At 40.4% G+C, this 12,857-nt stretch overlaps 1 protein-coding gene across 1 annotated transcript in view; it reads left to right on the top strand.

The window, feature by feature from the left end:
* Positions 1-6,475: 6,475 nt before the first annotated feature.
* The window catches only part of LOC139755260 (condensin complex subunit 1-like), a 549,693-nt gene continuing 543,311 nt past the window's right edge, over positions 6,476-12,857 (top strand). The window contains exon 1 of the mRNA XM_071673408.1: positions 6,476-7,028. The gene's annotated coding sequence lies outside the window, so the exon portion shown is untranslated. The remainder of the gene's footprint in view (positions 7,029-12,857) is intronic.

Genomic DNA, 12,857 nt, shown 5'->3' with positions numbered 1-12,857 from the left:
ACACCATATATTCTTAATACCTTCCACAGAGCATCTCTATCAACTCTATCATATGCCTTCTCCAGATCCATAAATGCTACATACAAATCCATTTGCTTTTCTAAGTATTTCTCACATACATTCTTCAAAGCAAACACCTGATCCACACATCCTCTACCACTTCTGAAACCACACTGCTCTTCCCCAATCTGATGCTCTGTACATGCCTTCACCCTCTCAATCAATACCCTCCCATATAATTTACCAGGAATACATAGGGGATAGGGGAGAAAGAATACTTCGCACGTATTCCCTGCATGTCATAGAAGGCAACTAAAAGGGAAGGGAGCGGGGGGGCTGGAAATCCTCCCCTCTCATTTTTTTTTTTATTTTCCAAAAGAAGGAACAGAGAAGGGGACCAGGTGAGGATATTCCCTCAAAGGCCCAGTCCTCTGTTCTTAACGCTACCTCACTATCGCAGGAAATGGTGAATAGTGCGAAAGAAAAAAAAAAAAAAAATATATATATATATATATATATATATATATATATATATATATATCCCTTGGGATAGGGGAGAAAGAATACTTCCCACGTATTCCCTGCATGTCGTGGAAGGCGACTAAAAGGGAAGGGAGTGGGGGGCTGGAAATCCTCCCCTCTCATTTTTTTTTGATTTTCCAAAAGAAGGGACAGAGAAGGGGGCCAGGTGAGGATATTCCCTCAAAGGTCCAGTCCTCTGTTCTTAACGCAACCTTGCTAATGCGGAAGATGGCGAATAGTATGAAAGAAAGATATATATATATATATATATATATATGGGAGCGGGGGGCTGGAAATCCTCCCCTCTCATTTTTTTTAATTTTCCAAAAGAAGGAACAGAGAATTGGGCCAGGTGAGGGTATTCCCTGAAAGGCCCAGTCCTCTGTTCTTAACGCTACCTCGCTAATGCGGGAAATGGCGAATAGTTTGAAAGAAAAGAAAAGATATATATATATATATATTCCCTGGGGATAGGGGAGAAAGAATACTTCCCACGTATTCCCTGCGTGTCGTAGAAGGCGACTAAAAGGGAAGGGAGCGGGGGGCTGGAAATCCTCCCCTCTCGTTTTTTTTTTTTTAATTTTCCAAAAGAAGGAACAGAGAAGAGGGCCAGGTGAGGATATTCCCTCAAAGGCCCAGTCCTCTGTTCTTAACGCTACCTCGCTATCGCGGGAAATGGCGAATAGTATGAAAAAAAAAAAAAAAAAAATATATATATATATATATATATATATATATATATATATATATATATATATATATACATGTGTATATATGTATATGTCTGTGTGTGTATATATATGTATACATTGATTGTATAGGTATGTATATTTGCATGTGTGGACGAGTATGTATATACATGTGTATGTGGGTGGGTTGGATCATTCTTTCGTCTGTTTCCTTGCGCTACCTCACTAACGCGGGAGACAGCGACAAAGCAAAATAAATGAAACATATAAATACATATATGTATATATATCCCTGGGGATGGGGGAGAAAGAATACTTCCCACGCATTCCCCGTGTGTTGTAGAAGGTAAATAAAGGGGACCGGAGTGGGGGGCTAGAAACCATCCCCTCCTTGTATTTTCACTTCCTAAAAGGGGAAACAGAAGAAGGAGTCATGTGGGTAATGCTCATCCTCCTCAAAATGCTCAGATTGGGGTGTCTAAATGTGTGTGGATGTAACCAAGATGTGAAAAAAAGAGAGATAGGTAGTATGTTTGAGGGAACCTGGATGTTTTGGTTCTGAGCGAAACGAAGCTCAGGGGTAAAGGGGAAGAGTGGTTTGGAAATGTCTTGGGAGTAAAGTCAGGGGTTGGTGAGAGGATAGGGGCGGGGAAGGGATTGGCACTACTCCTGAAGCAGGAGTTGTGGGAGTGTGTGATGGAGTGTAGGGAGGTCAACTCTAGATTGATTTGGGTAAAACTGAAAGTGGATGGAGAGAGATGGGTGATTATTGGTGCATATGCTCCTGGTCATGAGAAGAAAGATCATGAGGCAAGTGTTTTGGGAGCAGCTGAGTGGATGTGTTAGCAGCTTTGATGCACGAGACTGGGTTGTGGTGATGGGTGATTTGAATGCAAAGGTGAGTAATGTGGCAGTTGAGGGTAGAATTGGTGTACATGGGGTGTTCAGTGTTGTAAATGGAAATGGTGAAGAGCTTGTAGATTTGTGTGCTGAAAAAGGACTGGTGATTGGGAATACCTGGTTTAAAAAGAGAGATATACATAAGTATACGTATGTAAGTAGGAAGGATAAATGGCCAGCGAGCGTTATTGGATTGATAGGTGTGTGAAAGAGAGAGACTTTTGGATGTTAATGTGCTGAAAGGGGCAACTGGAGGGATGTCTGATCATTATCTTGTGGAGGCGAAGGCGAAGATATGTAGAGGTTTCCAGAAAAGAAGAGAGAATGTTGGGGTGAAGAGAGTGGTGAAAGTGAGCTTGGAAAGGAGACTTGTGTGAGGAAGTACCAGGAGAGATTGAGTGCAGAATGGAAAAAGGTGAGAGCAGAGGACGTAAGGGGAGTAGGGGAGGAATGGGATGTATTTACGGAAGCCGTGATGGCTTGCGCAAAAGATGCCTGTGTCATGAGAAAGGTGGTAGGTGGGTAGGTTAGGAAGGGTAGTGAGTGGTGGGATGAAGAATTAAGATTGTTAGTGGAAAAGAAGAGAAAGGCATTTGGACAGTTTTTGCAGAAACAATGCAATTGACTAGGAGATGTATAAAAGAAAGAGGTAAGAGGTCAAGAGAAAGGTGCAAGAGGTGAAAAAGAGAGCAAATGAGAGTTGGGATGAGAGAGTATCATTAAATTTTAGGGAGAATAAAAAAGATGTTTTGGAAGGAGGTATATAAAGTGCGTAAGATAAGAGAACAGATGAGAACATCGGTGAAGGGCAAATGGGGATGTAATAAGTAGTGGTGAAGTGAGTGGGAGTTGGAGTGTATATTTTGGAGGTTTGTTGAATGTCTTTGATGATAGAGTGGCAGATATAAGGTGTTTTGCTCGAGATGGTGTGCAAAGTGAAAGGGTTCACAGAGAATGATATGGTAAACAGAGAAGAGGTACTGAAAGCTTTGCGGAAGATGAAAGCCGGCAAGGCAGCGGGTTTGGACGGTATTGCTGTGGAATTTATTAAAAGAGGGAGAGACTGTGTTGTTGACTGGTTGGTGAGGATATTCAATGTATGTATGTTTCATGGTGAAAGTGCCTGAGGATTGGTGGAATGCATGCGTAGTGCCACTGTACAAAGGCAAAGGGGAAGAGCAGTGTGGTTTCAGAAGTGGTAGAGGATGTGTGGTTCAGGTGTTTGCTTTGAAGGATGTATGTGAGAAATACTTAGAAATACAGATGGATTTGTATGTAGCATTTATGGATCTGGAGAAGGTATATGATAGAATTGATAGAGATGCTCTGTGGAAGGTATTGAGTATCTGGTGTGGGAGGTAAGTTGCTAGAAGCAGTGAAAGGTTTTTATCAAGGATGTAAGGCATGTGTACGAGTAGGAAGAGAGGAAAGTGATTGGTTCCAAGTGAATATTGGTTTGCAGCAGGGTTGTGTTGTCTCCATGGTTGTTTAATTTGTTTATGGATAAGGTTGTTAGGGAGGCAAATGCAAGAGATCTGGAGAGGGGGCAAGTATGCAGTCTGTTCTGGATGAGAGGGCTTGGGAAGTGAATCAGTTGTTTTTCGCTGATGATACAGCACTGGTTGCTGATTCGGGTGAGACACTGCAGAAGTTGGAAACTGAGTTTGGTAAAATGTGTGAAAGAAGAAAGCTGAGAGTAGATGTGAATAGGAATGGGGTTGTTAGATTCTTTAGGTTTGGGGGACAAGTCAGTTGGGAGGTAAGTTTGAATGGAGAAAAACTGGAGGAAGTGAAGTGTTTTGGATATCTGGGAGTGGATTTGGCGGCGGATGGATCCTTGGAAGTGGAAGTGAGTCAGGGGGTGGGGAGGAGGCAAAGGCACTGGGAGCGATGATGAATGTGTGCAAGGTGAGAACAGTATCTCGGAGAGAAGGAGTGGGTGTGTTTGAAGGAATAGTGGTTCCAACAATGTTATGTGATTGTGAGGCATGGGCTGTGGATAGGGCTGTGTGGAGGAGGGTGGATGTGTTGGAGGTGGAATGTTTGGGGAGTTATGTGGTGTGAGGTGGTTTGATCGAGTAAGTAATGAGAGGGTGACAGAGATGTGTGGTTGTAAAGAGAGTGTGGATGGGAGAGCAGAGGGGAGTGTATGGGAGTGGTTTGGTCATGTGGGGGGAGTGAGTGAGGAGGGGTTGACGGGGGGGGGGGGGATATGTGTCGGAGGTGGCGGGAATGAGAAGTGAAGTTGAAGGTGGAAGGATGGAGTGAAGGAGATATTGAGCGGTCGGGGTCTGAACATGCTGGAGGGTGAAAAGCTTGTAAGGAGTAGAGTGAATTGGAACGATGAGGTGTACCGGGTCGACGTGCTGTTAATGGATGTGAAGCGTCTGGGGTAAACCATGGAAAGTTTTATGGGGCCTGGATGTGGAGGGGGAGCTGTAGTTTCGGTGCGTTACACATGACAACCAGAGACTGAGTGTGAACGAATGTGGCCTTTGTTGTCTTTTCCTAGCACTACCTCGCACGCACACGGGGAAAGGGGGTGCCATTTCATGTGTGGCGAGAATGGATGAAGGTAGCATGTATGAATATGTACATGTGCATATACGTATATGTCTGTGTATGTATATGTATTTATAATTTGAAATGTATAGGTATGTATATATATGTGTGTGTGTGTGTGGGCGTTTATGTACATACATATGTATGTGGGTGGGTTGGGCCATTCTTTCGTCTGTTTCCTTGCGCTACCTAGCTAACGCGGGAGACAGCGACAAATTATAAAAAAGATAAATGATATATATATATATATATATATATATATATATATATATATATATATATATATATTCTTTCGTACCATTCGCCATTTCCCGCGATAGCGAGGTAGCGTTAAGAACAGAGGACTGGGCCTTTGAGGGAATATCCTCATCTGACCCCCTTCTCTGTTCCTTCTTTTGGAAAAAAAAATGGGGATGTATCGGTGGGGCTGTGTATCCTCCCCTCCACCCAACTTATTTTTTCCAAATGAAGGAACAGAGAAGGGGGCCATGTGAGGATATTCCCTCTAAGGCTCTCCTTTATTCTAACGCTTCATCCCTAATGCGGAAAATGGTGAATATGTATGAAAAAAATATATAGAGACCGCTGTCACTGAGAGGGAGGGCTCAGGTGGTAGTGTATTGGCCCTTTCCAACACCTCGGCTAACTCAAAGAATATCCCGTCTCTTGGAGCAATCGGTTAGGTAATAGGCTGTTCACAGTTGCCGCCCATGGTGGTTTTACCGTCGGAACTGAGGAGTGTTAAGGTGGTGGCGGAAATCCACTTATACTCTCATGTTAAAATTGCTGGTCTACCATTTTCTAACGAGAAGCATATGCCTATATAAAATCTTCCTGAGGTGAGACCTTTGGAACCAGAAAATCTGGGACAATTTGGCAATAATACGTTTTATGCCAAGAAATAGTTTGAATGGGACTTTTTCCCTTAGGATGGTATGCATAAGTTTACTGTATGTTCTTTTGACTCAGCTGAAACTTTCGCAACAGGATCATCCGTGTTAGTTTGAGTTATGTTATTTAGAGCTCGGAAAAGAGCTGTCTCTCGCTAATGGGTTCCCGAATCCTCTGTTACTGAATTTTTCAAGATTGCTACTTATGACTTAGAACGGAGTTCTTTTTTCACATTTTTTTTTTTACAACATCCACTTCAGAGTCCACTACAATGCAGTTACACATGAGTAGCCCTGTGCTAATAATGGCATCCCAAACACACATACACCCGTCCTGTGCTAATAATAACAACACAAATACAGACAACCGCCCTTGGCTAGTAATGGCACACAGAAAAGGTTCACATTGACAAGAGCCTTCGCCACGCTCACATTCATATAGATAATATGCACCGTTTAACTGAGCTTAGACTATTAGAACCGGGTGTCGCATGACCATTTTGTACTGAAGAAAAGTTTATGGTCAGAACGGGACACATAATCAGTGAAAACAAAAAGCACTGCCAGTATGAGCCTCGCCACGTGCTTGTATTCTTTTTTTTTTTTTTCATAAAAGTGCCGTTCCGGGTTAATTCCTACTGCTCTAACATTTACCCCTCACTTCATCTATCCCTATATCAGTACCAGTGGATTTCTACCTTGTTTCTTCAGTAGTGTTAATCGCTCGACCTTGTGCTATACTTTCTACACACCAATATGGAGTTATGTTCGTGCTTCTGTATTATCTATTTTCCAGTAGTCATAAATTAAATACCCCTCACAAGCACAAACTACTGGTATGAGGTAGAAGGATTTTTTCTTCAGATTCTTTTGGTAAGATATTTCATAAATGGATTTCCGAAGAAAATAGAACAAGGGAGTTTTGCTTATATGTTAAATTGAATTAATTCTCCATCCCTCCTTTGAAAACTTTGGGTGCACCACGATCAAATAACTGAATTCGGAGTTCAGTGTTTTATGTGCTGAAATAGAACTTTTGTAACCGCGTATAGTATTACCTATACACCCAAAACTGCATGAGGATTTTATATTTTCTTTACGAGTCTAGATATGTAATTTAGATTGAAATAGGTTCTCTTTACAGATTAGTCCGACTACCATTTGCTGTTATTCTTTCGTCTCTCAGACATAAGGTCTAAACCACACATTCAATATATCTGATACGATTTAGATTTATTGTATCAGTTGCTTGTCTTTTTTTTTTTTGTATTTTAGAATCCGAATTTATGTTACATAGTTGGCCCAGAAAAGTACGAAAAAATTGCGATAGATGGCAGGGGAGGCGGTGGTCCTGCCTGCTCATTGGTCGACACTTTGCGGTAATGTTTGAAGACAGTTTGTAAACAATAATTTGCGCGGGAAAAGTTTCGTAAAGTTTTGATGGCTAGAAATTAATGAAAGTACGGTATGTTACTGATGTTCATTGTATTTTTTCTATGACAGACATATTACGAAGATACTCTTCTTGTTGGGAAAGCCAAGAAGCCATGTGATTTTTGCTGCTGTCTTCCCTGAGTACCATGTTGTTGGACTTAACAGCTTTAAAATAAAGGAAAACAATCATGATAATGGTTTAAAAGAATTTTTATTTGGCCGTAGTTAGGAAAGACAGTTACATTTTATGGCAACAGAGCACTATGGTAAAGGTGTGGGTAGAGCCTATTTCCCTTCTCTATGCTCACATGTGGTCTTTATTGCTCACATTGTGTAGTGTATAAATAAGTGGCATTTTTTACCTCATGCAGGTTATACTAATCAGCTTTAGTTGTAAATAAAACTTAAAAGTTATTAAGTTGTGATGGTCATGAAATAGTTATTTGAATATCTTTTCTGATGGGACATGTGTTCAAACATTTAAAACTTGGGTGTCTTCCTACTTCTAACCAGGAGAGCTGTGCTCTTAGGAACCCAGTAATCACCTGTACATAAAAATTGCTAGTTTATGTATACAAGCGGTGTAGAGTATTAGCTACTCCAGTCATAATGTAGCTTATTAACATAGATAAAAGGTAAGTGCATAGGACTTTACTGCTTATTTTCTTTTTTTGGTGTAAAGTGGTCAAAAGTTGCTCTAAACCAGGTTTACGTATTTATACTCGTATAAATTGCTTTGAGAAGCATTTTACTGTGGTACATTATTTATACAAAAATGGGAAAAGGCTTTCAAACATGCAGATAGGAACATAAGAATTATACGGTTAAAGGAACAGGGAAACTAACTATCCCAACCCTCTTAACAAGGTAAATGCTGTTGTGTAATGAACTCTGCATCAGCCTATTTTTTTGTTTGTACTGTATTTAGTATGTGGACAGTTTTCATGCAGTTTAACTCATCAGGAATTTTTTTTTCAAATTTTAACATTATGGGTATACTCTTGAAACTGTTTTGTGAACCATTTGGAACTGTACTATGTGCAGTATATGTAATATTTCATTTGATGAAAACTGGTAAATTTGATGGATAATGACACAATAGCACAGATGCAAAATGTCAAATGTAACTGGAGGACAATAATATGTATTTCATTTAAATACAGATATGCTAAGAGTATTTAGTAATTTATTTTGATATCTGCTTTACCTGTATTCTCTCAGACATGGCAAGCTTAGCATTTATATTTTCATATCCTTATCCTAAAGGCAAAATACTGTGCTTAGTATGGCTTCCAGATGACAAAATCCACTGGTGATATTCTTTCCTGTCTTGATATTCTGTCTTGATATTGTCTGGTCATTGTCCCAGAAAAATTTTGGGGAATTCTGTATAGTTGCCCTTGACATGTCCAAAGCTTTTGATGAGGAGTGGCATCTGGGTTTCATCCCAAAGCTACCCTCTTTTGGCTTCCTTCCCTCACTTTCCTTCCTCATATCTAGCTTCCTCTATGACCAGTCTATCTCCGTGGCTGTTGATGGATCAGCCTTCTCCACTTTCTCCATCAATAGTGATATTCTTCAAGAGTTTGTCCTGTGTCCTAAACTTTTTTCTTTTTATCAATGATTTCCTTCCGCAAATAACCGAATTCACTCATACACCTAGGCTCAACACTGTATTCCTCCATATCCTTCAATTCTGGTCATTCTCTTAGTCTGCATCTCATATCTGACTTGGACAGGACATTTGAATGGAGTAGATAGAATCTGGTCAAGTTTAATGCCTCCAGACCCTGTTTCTACCCATTTCTCTATGGAAAATTCCTCACAAATTTCCTCTCTCCTTCAATGTTTCTTCAATTTCTCCCCTTGATTCACTGAACATTCTTGTTATTACTATAACATGCACTCTGTTTTGGAAACCCCACATTGTGGAAATAGCTAAATCTGCTTCTAAGAAACTCTGAGTCCTGTTTAGGTGTTGGAATTTCTTTTCTTCCTGACAGCTGTTCCATTTTAAACAAAGAATTGATCCATGCATGGAGCTCTGCATCCTTACTTGACACAGTTGAATCAACTTTTCCAGGTTAACTTAAAACTTGACCCACTTTCCCTACACTGCAGTGTTGACTTATTTTCCCCTCTTTTGTAGGCATTACTTTGGTTTTTGCTTTTGAGAGCTGGCTGATTTTGTGCCCGAACTAGTAGGAAAACCATGCAATTCTTGGGAGGCTGCTGGATCGCATGATTACTGTGATGATTGGCAGCTCATGGATGGGCTTTTTTGATTACCATTTCATTCCATACACCTTAAGCTGTGGAACTCTCCACTTTCTCATGTCTTTCTCAATAACTATGATCAGGCACATCTTAAAAGACAGGTTTTTGGATTCCAAAATTCATTAATACTTTCCCTTGCCTTTTCTTGTTCTTCATTAACCTCTTGGTATTATACTTAGGGCCCATCTTTGATGTGGACTTTTGTCCATGACTGGAGGATTAAAACCTGAGCGACTTATTTTTTGAATGCTTACTTGAAAGTTTCAGAATAGGATATGGTAATATGATGATGTTGCTGTTGTATGGTAATTTGTCTTAGCATAAGTTTGGAAGGAAGAACATGATGACTCCGTAATTTAAAGCAGAATCATTGGTTCTTTTCTTTTTAAAGACAAATCAATGTAACTTGCGGTCAGACTATCTTGAAATACAGAACTTTTCATTGTCATGATTTGTAGTATAAAACTCCTGCATCTTCATTTCGGCAAATCATTTACTAAAATTACAGACATTATATTATAGTTGGAGTCTAATAGTGCGGAGAAGTAGCCTTGGACAGTTAGATTTCCGAGAGAGGTAAATGATCAAGGGGTAAGGTTGCAGAAGTGAATAGATAAAGAGCCAAGTCAAGGAGCTGTAGCTATGGAAGTGTGATGGATTCAAGTTTCATGATGGTGGTCAAGTGGGTCCTAGAATCCTCTCAACCCCTCTCGACTTGTGGTGCTGCTCTGAATTGGTGCTGGAGAGTTCTGTAATGGTTGTACTGCCATAAATTGTACAATTTACAAAATAAGAAAAAAAAAAGCTGTGTTTGAGTTATTTGTCGTATAAGTAAATGTATGTAGTGTGTATGCAACTCACATATATGGGAAAAAGACAACAGTTTGGGTATAAAAGTGGTTACGTGACAAATGCCATCGCCAATATCCCTCCCAAAACCCAGATAGTAGTACTTCCCTAGTCAGTGATTGCTTGCCACCCACTACTACTATTATGGAATAGCAGAAGCAGTGGGTACCTCCCTGCTGCTACTAAATTGTTTGTTCCAGATGTTTAAGAAGAGAACAAAAAAGGTTTCAGCTCCACCAGGATTGTTCCAGTCAGAGCATAACCACTCCTTGTGGTGTGCATTGAAATCCCCTGTATTGAGGATCTTGCATGTGGATGTGAAGAGAGCTGAGCTTTGTGATAAGAAGTCAAAATATGGTTAAAGAGTTTTACAAATAGGAATTGAGGAAGGGCAGATAAGTGAAACACAAGTTTGCAATAAATGAGCAAGACTGCATCAAAGTAAGGAGATTCAAGATCCATGAGGCACGCAGTAGGTGTTTTTATACTACATTGTGCATAAACTCCTCCATTAGAGTGGAAACGATAAGAGATTATAGTTAGAGATCTAATACTGCAGAGGAGAAGCATCATTGTACATTTGGATATCAGAGAGAAGTAAAAGATCAGTGGAAGTGGTAGTCAGATGGTGTTCAACAAAGAGAAGATGAAAATTGAGACTGAATATTGCAGAAGTGGATAGAAAAAGAGCCAGGTCTTGGAGCAATGGAAGTAGGTTGGATCCCAGTATCATGATGTCGGTCAAGTGGGCCCTAGGATCTGCCCGATCCTTCTTGACCGGTGGTGCAAGAGAGTTCTATAATAGTTATACTACTGTAGATTTTCATACTTTTCAAAGGTAACAAAGAACAGAAAGAGAAATAAAGATGTGAGTTATGTGTTATTAAGTGTTTTGTATAAGAAAATGTGTATATATTTATTTATTTATTTTACTTTATTGCTGTCTCCCGTGTTAGCGAGGTAACGCAAGGAAACAAACGAATGGCCCAACCCACCCACATACACATGTATATACATAAACGCCCTCACAAATACATATACACCTATTCATGTCAATGTATACATATACATAGACATATATATATATATATATATATATATATATATATATATATATATATATATATATATATATTATTATTATTTTTTTTTTATTTTTTATTATACTTTGTCGCTGTCTCCCGCATTAGCGAGGTAGCACAAGGAAACAGACGAAAAAATGGCCTAACCCACCCTCATACACATGTATATACATACACATCCACACTCAGCACCTATACATATCTATACATCTCAACGTATACATATATATTTACACACAGAGACATACACCTGTACACACGTACATAATTCATACTGTCTGCCCTTATTCATGCCCATTGCCACCCCACCACACATGAGATGAAAACCCCCTTCCCCCGCATGTGCGCGACGTAGTGCTAGGAAAGACAACAAAGGCCATGTTCGTTCACACTCATATTCTAGCTGTGATGTATAATGGACCGAAACCACAGCTCCTGTTCCACATACAGGGCCCACAAAACTTTCCATGGTTTACCCCAGATGCTTCACATGCCCTGGTTCAATCCATTGACAGCAGGTTGACCCCAGTATATCACATTGTTCCAATTCACTCTATTCCTTGCACGCCTTTCACCCTCCTGCAAGTTCAGGCCCCGATCACTCAAAATCTTTTTCGCTCCATATTTCAACCTCCAATTTGGTCTCCCACTTCTCGTTCCCTCCACTTCTGACACATGTATCCTCGTTGTCAATCTTTCCTCACTCATTCTCTCCATGTGACCAAACCATTTCAAAACACCCTCTTCTGCTCTCTCAACCACACTTTATTACCTTACTTACTCGAATAAACCAACTCACACCACATATTGTCCTCAAACATCTCATTTCCAGCGCATCCACCCTCCTCCGCACAACTCTATCTAAAGCCCATGCCTTGCAGCCATATAACATTGTTGGAACCATTATTCCTTCAAACATACCCATTTTTGCTTTCCGAGATAACGTTATCAACTTCCACACATTCTTCAACGCTCCCAGAACTTTAGCCCCCTCCCCCACTTCCATGGTTCCATCAACTGCCAAATCCACTCCCAGATATCTAAAACACTTCACTTCCTCCAGTTTTTCTCCATTCAAACTTACCTCCCAATTGACTTGTCCCTCAACCCTACTGAACCTAATAACCTTGCTCTTATTCACATTTATTCTCAGCTTTCTTCTTTCACACACTTTACCAAACTCAGTCACCAGCTTCTGCAGTTTCTCACCTGAATCAGCCGCCAGCGCTGTGTCATCAGCGAACAATGACTGACTCACTTCCCAAGCTCTCTCATCCACAACGGACTGCATACTTGCCCCTCTTTCTAAAACTCTTGCATTCACCTCCCTAACAACACCATCGATAAACAATTTTATTTATTTTGCTTTGTCACTGTCTCCCGCGTTAGCAAGGTAGCGCAAGGAAACAGACAAAAGGATGGCCCAACCCACCCACATACACACGTATATACATACACGTCCACACACGCAAATATACATACCTATACATCTCAACGTATACATATATATACACACACAGACATATACATATATGCACATGTACATAATTCATACTGTCTGCCTTTATTCATTCCCATCGCCACCCCGCCACACATGAAATAACAACCCCCTCCCCCCAAATGTGCGCGAGGTAATGCTAGGAAAAGACAAC

Source organism: Panulirus ornatus, chromosome 1 (assembly GCF_036320965.1).
Source record: "Panulirus ornatus isolate Po-2019 chromosome 1, ASM3632096v1, whole genome shotgun sequence".
In the NCBI taxonomy this organism is placed as follows: Eukaryota; Metazoa; Arthropoda; class Malacostraca; order Decapoda; family Palinuridae; genus Panulirus; species Panulirus ornatus.
Note: the sequence above shows the minus strand (reverse complement) of the source record. Positions and strands in the feature narration are given on the sequence as shown.